Consider the following 14736-nt stretch of genomic DNA (forward strand, 5'->3'; position numbering starts at 1 on the left):
CTAACGTTGATCGCACAACAAATTGTATTTGTTATTACTTTAGATTTTTTACTTTCCTGTAGAACTAAAACCTTAATTTAACCTTCCATATCCCTCGCTTACCCCTTCCAATAAGACGGGGCGTAATTGTCTCATGCTACCTTCTGTAATTGTTGGTAATTGTCTGTGTAATTACGAGAACTACTGTCTTGGACTGCTATAAGGTGAAAAGGTATTGAAAACAGCCTCCAATATCGCTACCTGGTACCACTGTTGTAAATACATAATATTAAATTAAGTATTTCTGTTATTTTCCTAAACAAGTAAAAATATCTTGAAGTTTTTAAATTATATACGAAATTGCTTTATCTGTTAATTAATGTAACGGTTTTAGGAATTAAGGAATTTAAATCATAGAGAACGTATTAAGGCCCGTGATTATGTTAAAATATTAGAAGTAGTTGAATATTATTTGTTTTACGAGTTTAAAACAAGCATTGTAATATTTAACTCGTTAGCATGTAACTCATTATTACTTTGAAGGTATATAATTCTTTACATCAGTGTTGCCTTTTGAGCTCTTAAAAAAACTTCGAAATTTTTTCTAGAAAAGTTATCAGTTAAAAATACAGTTAGTTTAAAAATTACATAATTAAAAAAGTTCATTAGTACTACTTCTAGGGCAGTTTATCGAATCGGAGGCTACAATGATGTTGTTGGTTTAACTCTGTAGAATTTTGTTCACATGTCCATGGAAAATACTTAAGTTGTAAAAGCTGCATTCACTTCTGACTATTTCATCCGACTAAATTTAGGTTAACGAATAGGAGTAAAAATATGAGATTACAATAAGGAAAGAAACGGCGAACCAAATAAAAGCTTTCATTTTAATCTAAACCTCTACTGCTGAATTGAAGGATTAGTCGGGATGATTAATAACACGATGAGATACAAGTTTGAAACTTGTCTATCTAACGGAATCAGCAATGTCCCGTGGTCGGTTTTGGGCAAAGTTTGTATTGGCCAATGTCTTGGCGAAGTGAAACTTACATATTGAGAGTTCAGAGAGATGGGGTCATTGTACGACCAAAACGCGACCTCTTAAAAAAAAGCAAATATGTTTCAAGTTTCAATTCCAATTTCTTATCAATTTACAATAATGATCGTCAAAACACACTGAATGATGTTCACCGATACCCTGGGAAGTAAATCTAAGTTGAGGTTTCTGAGGTAATAAAAAAGTAATGAAAAGAGAAACGCAGGGGAAATCTTTGGAACGTGGAGTGATTTCGTTACTTGCAATTGCATTTTGATTGATTGAGAAGGGTTGTTTTGTTTCAACAGTTACCGACATTAGTTGTTATTTATTTCAAGTTTAAAACATCAAATTTTAAGTGATATGCCGGAATATTTCATTTAGTTTCTCAAACAAATATTTAAATTACTTCATGAACATCATTGTATGTGTTATTACATTTGCGGGAAGTGACAAACATAAAATAACGTATCGTTATAAACAGTGTAATTATGTTTGTCCTTAAATAAACCTGGTTAAAATAAAAGCATGTACAGATAATGATTTCGGTAAAATCGATTTAACGGAAATACTTTACAGGTACGACTTCTTCAATATTTTTATAAACAGTTCGTAGAACAAAGGAAAGTATGAATTATAATTAAATAAAGAGATAATCAAATTGCAATTAAATAATGCTATTAAACTTATATTTTAAGGACTGAACGAGGTTAGTTAAGTTTCATGTAGTTAAATTAAATCATAAGGGTCAAAGTGCAATAATGTATAATACAAACTAGCTCATTCTTTGAACATCATATAATTCATATTTTTTAAGGTAGGGTTGAGGTATTATAATGAAGCCCACATATTAGAAAACTAATTTTACCAAAGTTTTTAAAACTCATAATGACGCTGGTTCAGAAATTTTACAATCAAATTGAACTTTACAGGATTTCAGTTGGAAAAGTCAGATTTATTAAAGTAAAATTTTGCCAGTTGGGTATATTTTCAGACAATTATGTAACGAAAGTAAGTTTTCTACATAATAACAACCGGTTTCTCTTCTTACAGCTAAGATATCTTAGGAGTTAAACTGAGCCTGTCCTTGGGTCTCTGTTTTGACCCCGATGGTTGATAAGGTAGCAGCTGGCAGCATAATTAGTTAATGACATTTCTGTCATTAATCATCTACTGACTCAATCTTACTTAAGGAAAATGGTTTCAATTAATTATTTTCATTTAGCGTAAGGAAAATAGAGTAACTCAACTGAATAACGGAGAAGGTATGTTGTTTGAAGAAGTTTTTAAGATATTTTCTTTTCTTATTTACTGTATACAATTAAAACAGTTGTCCTACACTGTGTAAACATGTCTAGTCATGTATGAAAAATTACCACAAAAATCTCTCAAGAACATAAATGAAGTAACGATGAAAAAGTAACAATGAAGTTCTCAAAAGTAACAATGAAAATTAAAAGTCACCAGTTAAAAATCTACTTCAATAGTAGTCAAAAATTTGCTATCAACAAATACAAGCATGTAGTCAAATTGAATATATTCAAGGGTTCAATATACTGTATTTGAAATGTTGTTGGGAGACCATGCAGTTATGACCAAGCAATGTTAACACTGTACAATTTCTCTATTTGTAAAAATATATCATTTACTTAAATGAAAGAAAATTTACACATATAAATCTTTTATAAATAGACTGAATAGTTATAAACAAAGAAACTAACTGAATAATACTAATACATAATATGTATTGGCATAAGGAAGTAATCATTTCAAAAGTATTGCAGATAAATGAGAATAAAACAATTGAATGACAATATATATAGACGATAGTAAACTATAGAAATAGCTTACAGGCGTCCCTAAATAACTTAGGATAGGCTAATTCTAAAAATAACTTTTGTTTACATTTTGAAATGTTTATTCTCTGTGTATTGCTAAAGAACAGTATTAGACAACCGTTCTTAGCTTACTAGCATCATTACTTTAGAAAAATAATCCATCTAGAGAAAAACCTACCTATGGTTTTACAGATACAGTTTCCTGTTGTCTACCTTTCTTATATAATCCATGGAAAAATATCATTTAAAACTTACGGATTTTGAATATAACCCTGTTTAATGGAATTTTAATGGAATTTTAATGGAATAACTAAGAACGAATGACCAATATCAATGATGATTATGTTGATATGATTATTACCATGTAACCTAGGTTTCATGCCACTGCAGACATTACAATACGCCGCCAGTAGGCAGGCACGGGCCGGTACGGCTACACGGTACAAATTAATAACGTCTGTTAATGTGCACGCACCCCCTGTGACTAGCGCCGCCATCAAGCTATTGAAAATAGAAGGGGGCTGAGCGAAGGGGGGTTCAGTTACACAATATTGAAAATCAGTAAAAACTGAATCACTTAACTCAAACAATTTTCTAAAGTTACCAACTTGTTATTAGTACGCATGTTTTGGTTTGGAACGTTCCATATTTTATTAAAATCATCTAGAGAAGCATTTTTTTCAAAACATAAAGACGACATGAATGTAAACCCTAAGAGTATGATTTCAATTAAAATATGCCTTTGTCCTTTTAAATAGTTTAGAAGTTACATTACACCATTCGTAAACTATTTGATACTAAAAGAAGACATCCCATTTTATATGGAACAGCTGTCGCAATCTTTTATTAAAGCTCTGGAGAAACATTTTTTCATAACATAAATACGACATGAATGTAAACCCTAAGAGTACGATTTCAATTAAAATATGCCTTTGTCCTTTTAAATAGTTTAGAAGTTACATTACACCATTCACCCACTATTGGATACTTAAGAAGACATCCCATTTTATATGGAACAGCTGTCGCAATCTTTTGTTAAAAAACAGCTTAGTTGTGTGAAACCGTCACAGAATGCACGAATGTCAAACATTCTATGTTTCACCTTATTTTTGTTTCTGTCTAATTTGAGTTGCCATAACAGTTGCTTTAGATCACAATTCATAGATTAAAAAAGTTATACAGGACCATTAGTTTGAATTGGCGAAAAAGGTTCATGTATTAGTAGTGGCGAACTACCGGTTTAACGCCACTTTCGGCATTTTTTGGTTCATTTTTAGAGGGCATAGAGACGTTTATAGGGGCACTGGAGACGTTTTAGAGGCTATATGTTGGCATTTTTGCATTTTTTCTACGAGAAAAATTGAGGATCATTTTTTGACCACTTTTTCAAAAATCCTGATCTTTGCCCACAAATCCCTATATAGTTGTAAAACCTTATTTCTTACTTATTCCCTATATATATATTCGAAATCAAGCTTAAAAAGCAATTTCTTATATTTATTGACCCTTACAAGTGTAAATGTAAAGTAGTGGCGAACTACCGGTTTAACGCCACTTTAGGCACGTTTTCCCCATAAGAATAACATCGGGATCATTTTTTAGCCACTTTTTCAAAAATCCTCATCTTTGCCTGTACACCCCTATATAAATGTTCAATACCATTGTACAACTTCATTACTATTTTAAATCCACATCTATTCACATGTATATTCTCAAAATCGAGCGAGGTTTGTACGCGAACTCGGACGCGCTCCTGCTTATGGTGCGCTCCCTTGGACATCCTTTGCGGAAATCCATGAGTTCTGGCTACTTGGGAACCCAAGCCATTTGACATACAATAAATCACCCTTTCTCCTAATTACCTTCTCTACCAAATACATGTCTTTATATTTGGTCTTTAACAACTCCTCTGTATAGAATCCTCCTCTGATTATATTGTCATTTTCATCTTTCAAGATATAAGTCACAGGCTTTGTATTCTTAACTTCTGCTATTGTAAATAGCTCCCCTGTCCAATTTGGGGTATATCCTTTACTAAAAACATGTTTATACTTGGAAATCCTTACGCTATCACCTACCTTATATCTTGGCTTTTTAACTTGCACTACTTTAGAAGTCAACCTCTCATGCACATATTTACTATTCTTAATATTCACTTGGTTAGGCTTCATACCTATAGATCTATGCACTTTATTATTATATTTTCGAATTAACTTTGGAAGTAAATCCAACCATTTATAACTCCCCTGAGCACTAAATTCCCTATATAGCCAATTCCTTAAAGTTCTCTGGAACCTCTCCACAATTGCAGCATTAGTTGTAGAAAATGTGTGATAGTGATTAATATTTAAGTTTTTCATTAGTTTGCTAAAATATTGATTAAAAAATTCTTTTCCATTGTCAGATTGAATGTTTTTAACCCCCTTTGGTAGAATGGTTTTAATGGCTTCTGTAACCACTAACCCTGTCTTATTCTTTAGTGGAGCAGCATAAGCTTTTTTAGAAAATGTATCTATTAAAGTTTAGATATATTTATTGCCAGACTTTTAACTATTTTGCCATATCTCAAGAAGTTTTCGATATAAAAGGATTTTAAAATAATATTATGGACTTAAAAAATTTCAAGGTGTGCAAAAATGTCAAAAAGTCTAGACTTTGAAAAATTTCGTGATAACCGTTATTTGTACCCATATAAAGTAATGTTAAATCTTTTTTTCGAATTTTTGATATTTTTATGTTGTATTATTGTTTATAATCAAAAGTTGATACCCATGTAGTGTACCAGAAATTTAACCGTTTTTCCGTATCTCAAGCTGTTTTCGAGATATAAGCATTTTTTAAAACAATATTATGGACTTAGAAAATTTAAAGGTGTGCAAAAATGTCAAAAAGTCTAGACTTTGAAAAAATTCGTGATAACTGTTATTTGTACCCATATAAAGTAATGTTAAATCTTTTTTTTCGAATTTTTGATATTTTTATGTTGTATTATTGTTTATAATCAAAAGTTGATACCCACATAGTGTACCAGAATTTTTACAGTTTTGCCGTATCTCAAGCCGTTTTCGAGATATAAGCATTTTAAAACAATATTATGGACTAAAAAAATCTCGTGGTGTGCAAACAATGTTAAAAACTATAAATAAGAAAGTACTATCTTTTGATGATGACAAGAGGCTTATTTTGGAAGATGACATCAATACGCTCTTGGTCATTATAAAATTGATCAAACATAAATCTATATTTGACATTATTATTAAGCCTTTCTATGTCTATTATGAAAAAGCCATATTTAGTTTTATTCCTACTTTAGAGAAAGATATCGCTAAATTGGTTAAATGAAACGTCATTACCAACATGATTGTTATACACATTTTTTAAAACTTAAATCGTCTTGTTTGGATAATATTAGGAAATTTATATTATCACGTAAATGTTTGTGTACTTTGCTGCAAGATGTATACAAGTAAAAACAGTCAATATTTATATGTCGACCTTTTGACAAAAATTTTGTAATATTTGGACTATTAATGTCATTAAATACAACAACTGTGATGTGAATTTGTGTGTACTTGTGTACTTCATCAAACTAATTTCACACTATTTTCACAAATGTCACACGAATTGTGAATTTCACTGTCACTGTGACTGTGATGTGAATTTACAAGAATTTCGTCATACACATTTCACAGAATTTTTATAAATTTTACACAATTTTCACACAGTTTGTGAATTCGTGTGTACTTTATCACACACATTTCACAGGATTTTTAAAAATTTCACAGAATATTCACACAATTTGTGAAATTATGACAACGTAATATACCTTATAATTTCTCCACAAGATCATAAATGAAGATAAACAAATTGTGTTAAACTTGACATTTATGGGAACTGAATGAAATAAACTAGTAATGAAGTAAGAGACTCGGGGGAAATCTAAGGACGCGACTTCGTAAAGGTCCTATTATTTTGATACTGAATGACAAGGGTAGATTGTTCGGTGATTAACCTTCTTTCATACAACAACCCCTAACCAACGTATTTACTTTACGGCACATTTATAAGTGATTTACAATACGTAAATAAGTGTTATTCGGCGAGAAAAATATAAGTGCCTTTCGTGAACTAGTAGACACCATCAACTATGATACTTTTAAGTTGATGGTTGGTTAGTGGTAATAGTTTTTTTTTGTTGATATTTTTTATCAACTGTGATCATTTTATTTTAACATCGCTGTAAGTATGATTTTCATTAAGATTTTCATTACGATTTTCACTTAACTTATTAAGTATGAGTTATATATTTGTGCATTGATTTCTGTTAGTTAGTTATGTATGTAGTTATAGGGGAAATACACAGGTTTCCCTTTGGTTTCATTCTATTATTTTGTGTGTTTTTCCCAAATTTATAATGCGTGTGATCAAAAAAAATTTCTAATTATTATATTTTTCATTATTTAACGAATATATTATATAAGGTTTCAATAAGTTATAGAATTGCCATTGGAAAGAACAGAGTTGTGGGCACGTAATGGATTTTGACTGTTTTAATATAATATTCTTCTTTAAACTAGTTTGATATTCCTGGCAAAAATATCGTTAAAAACCCCTGATTTATTTAGTAGTACTTAAAACGTCTTATTGAACTATGAATATAGTACCGATGGTTTCCATGCGTAAAATGTTCTGTGAAATAAACAATTTTACCATCAAGCTAAATACTTTGAAAAATCATAATCCAGTAAAAATATGATTGTAAATGCTGGTAATTATAAACTTAGATAGTAAGAACGGGCATTTTTATTTGTGTAGAAAGTAAAACACTGGTACCAGCGTGCGTGTTGGTGTGAAAGCGAAAATAATTGAAATGCGAATGAAAGCAACGAGGGCGAATAACTGGAGTTGTATAAGTGATCAATAACCAGTCAGTAATAAAGATATCCGGCGTACAAAACCTGACAGCCTGGGAAACAGTCATCTGTGGTATCTGACATCTGTTGCACCTGTCCTGTATTTCTACGAAGAAAATACACGTTTCAATCAATAAGCACTCTATTTGGGTAAAGTGTGAATTTGTCTTAGTTATTAAGGCCATTTTAAAACAATATTATGGACTAAAAAAATCTCGTGGTGTGCAAAAAATGTTAAAAACTATAAATAAGAAAGTACTATCTTTTGATGATGACAAGAGGCTTATTTTGGAAGATGACATCAATACGCTCTTGGTCATTATAAAATTGATCAAACATAAATCTATATTTGACATTATTATTAAGCCTTTCTATGTCTATTATGAAAAAGCCATATTTAGTTTTATTCCTACTTTAGAGAAAGATATCGCTAAATTGGTTAAATGAAACGTCATTACCAACATGATTGTTATACACATTTTTTAAAACTTAAATCGTCTTGTTTGGATAATATTAGGAAATTTACATTATCACGTAAATGTTTGTGTACTTTGCTGCAAGATGTATACAAGTAAAAACAGTCAATATTTATATGTCGACCTTTTGACAAAAATTTTGTAATATTTGGACTATTCATGTCATTAAATACAACAACTGTGATGTGAATTTGTGTGTACTTGTGTACTTCATCAAACTAATTTCACACTATTTTCACAAATGTCACAAGAATTGTGAATTTCACTGTCACTGTGACTGTGATGTGAATTTACAAGAATTTCGTCACACACATTTCACAGAATTTTTATAAATTTTACACAATTTTCACACAGTTTGTGAATTCGTGTGTACTTTATCACACACTTTTCACAGGATTTTTAAAAATTTCAAAGAATTTTCACACAATTTGTGTCATAATTTCACAAATTGTGTGAATATTCTGTGAAATTTTTAAAAATCCTGTGAAATGTGTGTGATAAAGTACACACGAATTCACAAACTGTGTGAAAATTGTGTAAAATTTATAAAAATTCTGTGAAATGTGTATGACGAAATTCTTGTAAATTCACATCACAGTCACAGTGACAGTGAAATTCACAATTCGTGTGACATTTGTGAAAATAGTGTGAAATTAGTTTGATGAAGTACACAAGTACACACAAATTCACATCACAGTTGTTGTATTTAATGACATGAATAGTCCAAATATTACAAAATTTTTGTCAAAAGGTCGACATATAAATATTGACTGTTTTTACTTGTATACATCTTGCAGCAAAGTACACAAACATTTACGTGATAATGTAAATTTCCTAATATTATCCAAACAAGACGATTTAAGTTTTAAAAAATGTGTATAACAATCATGTTGGTAATGACGTTTCATTTAACCAATTTAGCGATATCTTTCTCTAAAGTAGGAATAAAACTAAATATGGCTCTTTCATAATAGACATAGAAAGGCTTAATAATAATGTCAAATATAGATTTATGTTTGATCAATTTTATAATGACCAAGAGCGTATTGATGTCATCTTCCAAAATAAGCCTCTTGTCATCATCAAAAGATAGTACTTTCTTATTTATAGTTTTTAACATTTTTTGCACACCACGAGATTTTTTTAGTCCATAATATTGTTTTAAAATGCTTATATCTCGAAAACGGCTTGAGATACGGCAAAACTGTTAAAATTCTGGTACACTATGTGGGTATCAACTTTTGATTATAAACAATAATACAACATAAAAATATCAAAAATTTGAAAAAAAAAATTTTACAATACTTTATATGGGTACAAATAACAGTTATCACGAAATTTTTCAAAGTCTAGACTTTTTGACATTTTTGCACACCTTTAAATTTTCTAAGTCCATAATATTGTTTTAAAATGCTTATATCTCGAAAACAGCTTGAGATACGGAAAAACGGTTAAATTTCTGGTACACTACATGGGTATCAACTTTTGATTATAAACAATAATACAACATAAAAATATCAAAAATTCGAAAAAAAGATTCAACATTACTTTATATGGGTACAAATAACGGTTATCACGAAATTTTTCAAAGTCTAGACTTTTTGACATTTTTGCACACCTTGAAATTTTTTAAGTCCATAATATTATTTTAAAATCCTTTTATATCGAAAACTTCTTGAGATATGGCAAAATAGTTAAAAGTCTGGCAATAAATATATCTAAACTTTAATAGATACATTTTCTAAAAAAGCTTATGCTGCTCCACTAAAGAATAAGACAGGGTTAGTGGTTACAGAAGCCATTAAAACCATTCTACCAAAGGGGGTTAAAAACATTCAATCTGACAATGGAAAAGAATTTTTTAATCAATATTTTAGCAAACTAATGAAAAACTTAAATATTAATCACTATCACACATTTTCTACAACTAATGCTGCAATTGTGGAGAGGTTCCAGAGAACTTTAAAGAATTGGCTATATAGGGAATTTATTGCTCAGGGGAGTTATAAATGGTTGGATTTACTTCCAAAGTTAATTCGAAAATATAATAATAAAGTGCATAGATCTATAGTTATGAAGCCTAACCAAGTGAATATTAAGAATAGTAAATATGTGCATTAGAGGTTGACTTCTAAAGTAGTGCAAGTTAAAAAGCCAAGATATAAGGTAGGTGATAGCGTAAGGATTTCCAAGTATAAACATGTTTTTAGTAAAGGATATACCCCAAGTTGGACAGGGGAGCTATTTACAATAGCAGAAGTTAAGAATACAAAGCCTGTGACTTATATCTTGAAAGATGAAAATGACAATATAATCAGAGGAGGATTCTATACAGAGGAGTTGTTAAAGACCAAATATAAAGACATGTATTTGGTAGAGAATGTAATTAGGAGAAAGGGTGATTTATTGTATGTCAAATGGCTTGGGTTCCCAAGTAGCCAGAACTCATGGATTTCCGCAAAGGATGTCAAAGGGAGCGCACCATGAGCCGGGAGCGCGTCCGAGTTCGCGTACAAACCTCGCTCAATTTTGAGAATATACATGTGAATAGATGTGGATTTAAAATAGTAATGAAGTTGAACAATGGTATTGAACATTTATATAGGGGTGTACAGGCAAAGATAAGGATTTTTGAAAAAGTGGCTAAAAAATGATCCCCATGTTATTCTTATGGGGAAAACGTGCCTAAAGTGGCGTTAAACCGGTAGTTCGCCACTACTTTACATTTACACTTGTAAGGGTCAATAAATATAAGAAATTGCTTTTTAAGCTTGATTTCGAATATATATATAGGTAATAAGTAAGAAATAAGGTTTTACAACTATATAGGGATTTGTGGGCAAAGATCAGGATTTTTGAAAAAGTGGTCAAAAAATGATCCTCAATTTTTCTCGTAGAAAAAGTGCAAAAATGCCAACATATAGCCTCTAAAACGTCTCCAGTGCCCCTATAAACGTCTCTATGCCCTCTAAAAATGAACCAAAAAATGCCGAAAGTGGCGTTAAACCGGTAGTTCGCCACTACTTGTATTCGCCAGATATTAATAATTTAGATCAGCATAATATGCCAGTGGATCACATTAACTACGACGATTTTGATTTAAAAGCTGGTAACAACTTAAACTTATTCTAACTTATAACTTATTATTATCAACGTATTCTACGGGGATAGAATGTCTGGTCATGGGGATGTAAGTATAGTAAAATATTATACTAAATTCCTTTTCCTTTTCACCACAATATAGCTCGGTAAAAAATTAATCAAAATAAAATGACTTAATAAAACTTAAATATAAAATTTCAAATAAAATATAGTAAAAAGTTAAATTTCATCTACATGTTTGGTAAAAATAAGTAAATAGATTTATTATGGAGCTAATTTAAGCCTCAATAACCAAGACAAATTCATACTTTACTCATATAGAGTGTTTATTGATTCGAACGTGTATTTTCTTCATAGAAACACAGGACAGGTGCAACAGATGTCAGATACCACAGATGACTGTTTCCCAGGCTGTCAGGTTTTGTTCGCCGGATATCTTTATTACTGACTGGTTATTGATCACGTATACAACTCCAGTTATTCGCCCTTGTTGCTTTCATTCGCATTTCAATTATTTTCGCTTTCACACCAGCACGCACGCTTGTACCAGTATTTTACTTTTTACACAAATAAAAATGCCCATTCTTACTATCTAAGTTTATAATTACCAGCATTTACAATCATATATTTAATGGATTATGATTTTTCAAAGTATTTGGCTTGATGGTAGTAAATATTGTTTATTTCACAGCACATTTTACGTATGGAAACCATCGGTACTATGATCATAGTTCAATAAGACGTTTTAAGTATTAATAAATAAATCGGGGTTTTTTTAAACAATATTTTTGCCAGGAACTGGTTTAAAAAAGAATATTATATTAAAACGGTCGAAATCCGTTACGTGCCTACTTTTTCCAATGACAATTTTATAACTTATTGAAACCTTTTATATTTGATAAATAATGAAAAATATAATAATTAGAAAAGGTTTTTGATCACACGCTATATAAATTTGAAGAAAACACACAAAATAATAGAATAAAACCAAAGGGAAACCCGTGTATTTCCCCTATAACTACATACATAACTAACTAACAGAAATCAATGCACACTAATATATAACTGAAAATCAAACTTACAGCTATGTTCCAATAAAATGATACTAAAAAGAACTATTACCACTAACCAACCGTCAACTTCAGTATCATAGTTGATGGTGTCTACTAGTTCACGAAAGACACTTATATTTTTCTCACCGAATAACACTTATTTACTTATTGTAAATCACTTATAAATGTGCCATAAAGTAATTACGTTGGTTAGGGGTTGCTTTATGAAAGAAGGTTAATCACGTACAATCTACCCTTGTCATTCAGTACCAAAATAATAGGACCTTTACGAAGTCGCGTCCTTAGATTTCCCTCGAGTCTCTTACTTCATTACTAGTTTATTTCATTCAGTTCCATAAATGTCAAGTTTAACGCAATTTTGTTTATCTTCATTTATGATCTTGTGGCGAAATTACAACATAAATTACGTTGTCTTGGTTAAAACTTAAACGACAAATTCAACACTTAAGAGGATTCAATTTCCACAAACTAGGAAAGTAAGAGATGATTCAGAAATTAAATAGTGCACGTCGAGATAACTTATTCACTTGAGTTTTTTTTTATATAATCAGTGCCTGTAGTCTACTTTATATCAGTAATAAAGATTAACATATTTTTCTTTGGTTGTTTTGATCGCTTCATTTTTTAATATCATATAATTATCATCTAGTTAGATAATCAAGATAAGATGTTAAGTTAATAATCTTATTATAATTATAATAATTAGAGATTGATATTATAATTGGAATAATTATAATTATGATAATCAAGTTATCATGTTAAGATAATCAAGTATTTTAGGACTACGAATACAATTTTATGTTTCTCCCAATAGTAGGCCTACCTTATATGTTAAAAGGTAAAAGTTGGCCTGTTGTCTTTATTTCACAGTTTAAATAAAAATTAATGTTTGGTTTTAATTAGGTTTTCGAACTAATACAATATACTGTTACAAATATTTAAATATCAAGATGTAATAACAACAGTTCAATACCCTTAAGCAATTGTAATGATGCTTCAGCTACATTGTTTGTCAATGTAAGGTAATTTAAAGTGCTATCTTATCCAGCACAAATCGTTCAGGGGAGTTCACAGTAAAATCAGGTCAACATTGAGTAGAACTGGAACAATTAGCCTACTCTTAGCGTTTAGTCTGAATTGCTGTTAAATTGTCAAGATAAGTTGACCGAAGTAGTTGATTTAATGGTAAGCCGATTTCAGAACGGGTTAAATACAGTTAAATAGAGTAAAATAAAATGTTCCGTCATCTTAAACCAGTTTATTTCTGTCATGACAACCTTTACAATCGTTATTGCTCATGCTTAACTTATCCCTCTAATGCAAAAGTGCCCAATAATCCCAGCTACCTATAAATAGTACAACAAAATTAATTATCATCTAACGAAGTCATCGTTGGACAGAAGAAATGCCAACCTTTAAATGCTAAACCTTTAATAACATTTTGTTGTTAGTTTGCTTATTACTTATCTCAAGCTTACTTCAAATCAAAAACTTATTATTTTTAATCGGTAAAATGATTGAAATACAAAAAAAATAGTAAGTAGCAGTATACCTGGACATAATAGTAATCCAAAGATAACAAATACTATATCTCACACCTTCTATTTAATACTCATCCAATGCTCTGATTAACTGAATTTATTACGCACATGATGTTAGGTATGAGAAGCTAAGTATAGGATACCACCACGAGGTCCTCAGTGTATCTCAATAAATAAGCATTTTCATTTCACTTTATTTCTCCGAGACTTGTTAACATCATCTTTAACATCATACAAAGTTTGCATTTGACAGTTTAAAATACGTATCGACGCGAATTTGCGTCAGAAGATGTGAACCTTTTTTTTATTTTAGGCACTTAAAATCTCTAGTTTTGCACAAAAATGAAAAAAAAAACTCTGATAATACTAAATTGCTACGTCATTTATAAATTGGGATAACACTTGTGTTAAAACTGCAAGTGTCAAAATCGTCCTCAAGTATTAGGATCAACTTACAAAACATAATACCTCAAATAAGTCACTATATAGACTATTTAGTATGGAGCTAATACAATCAAAATTTTAAACCCGGGAGTAATGAAAAGAACAAATGTACCTCGGGGAGTCAGCCAGCTAGTTTGTTAAATGTCTTTTCACCACGCGACGCATTGTGAAAACAACGGTTATTGCATTGTGATGTCAAAGAAACATGCGTTCAAAGAAACATGCGTTCAAAAACCTCCACATGACGTTATGTAACAACTACCTGTCAACCTTGATAAAAATGTAAGCTAAAAGACAGATCTGTTACGGTTCTTGTAATCCGCATGTAATAAAT

The 14736-nt window shown here is 30.5% G+C and overlaps 1 protein-coding gene across 3 annotated transcripts in view; it reads right to left on the reverse strand.

Annotated features, from left to right (window-relative positions):
• Positions 1 to 14736, reverse strand: part of LOC128994030 (RNA-binding protein Raly-like) — a 334709-nt gene that overhangs the window by 125735 nt on the left and 194238 nt on the right. The window lies entirely within an intron of this gene.

Source organism: Macrosteles quadrilineatus, unplaced genomic scaffold (genome assembly GCF_028750875.1).
Source record: "Macrosteles quadrilineatus isolate MER2022 unplaced genomic scaffold, UCM_ALF_1.0 Scaffold_5__1_contigs__length_97177068, whole genome shotgun sequence".
Classification (NCBI taxonomy): Eukaryota; Metazoa; Arthropoda; class Insecta; order Hemiptera; family Cicadellidae; genus Macrosteles; species Macrosteles quadrilineatus.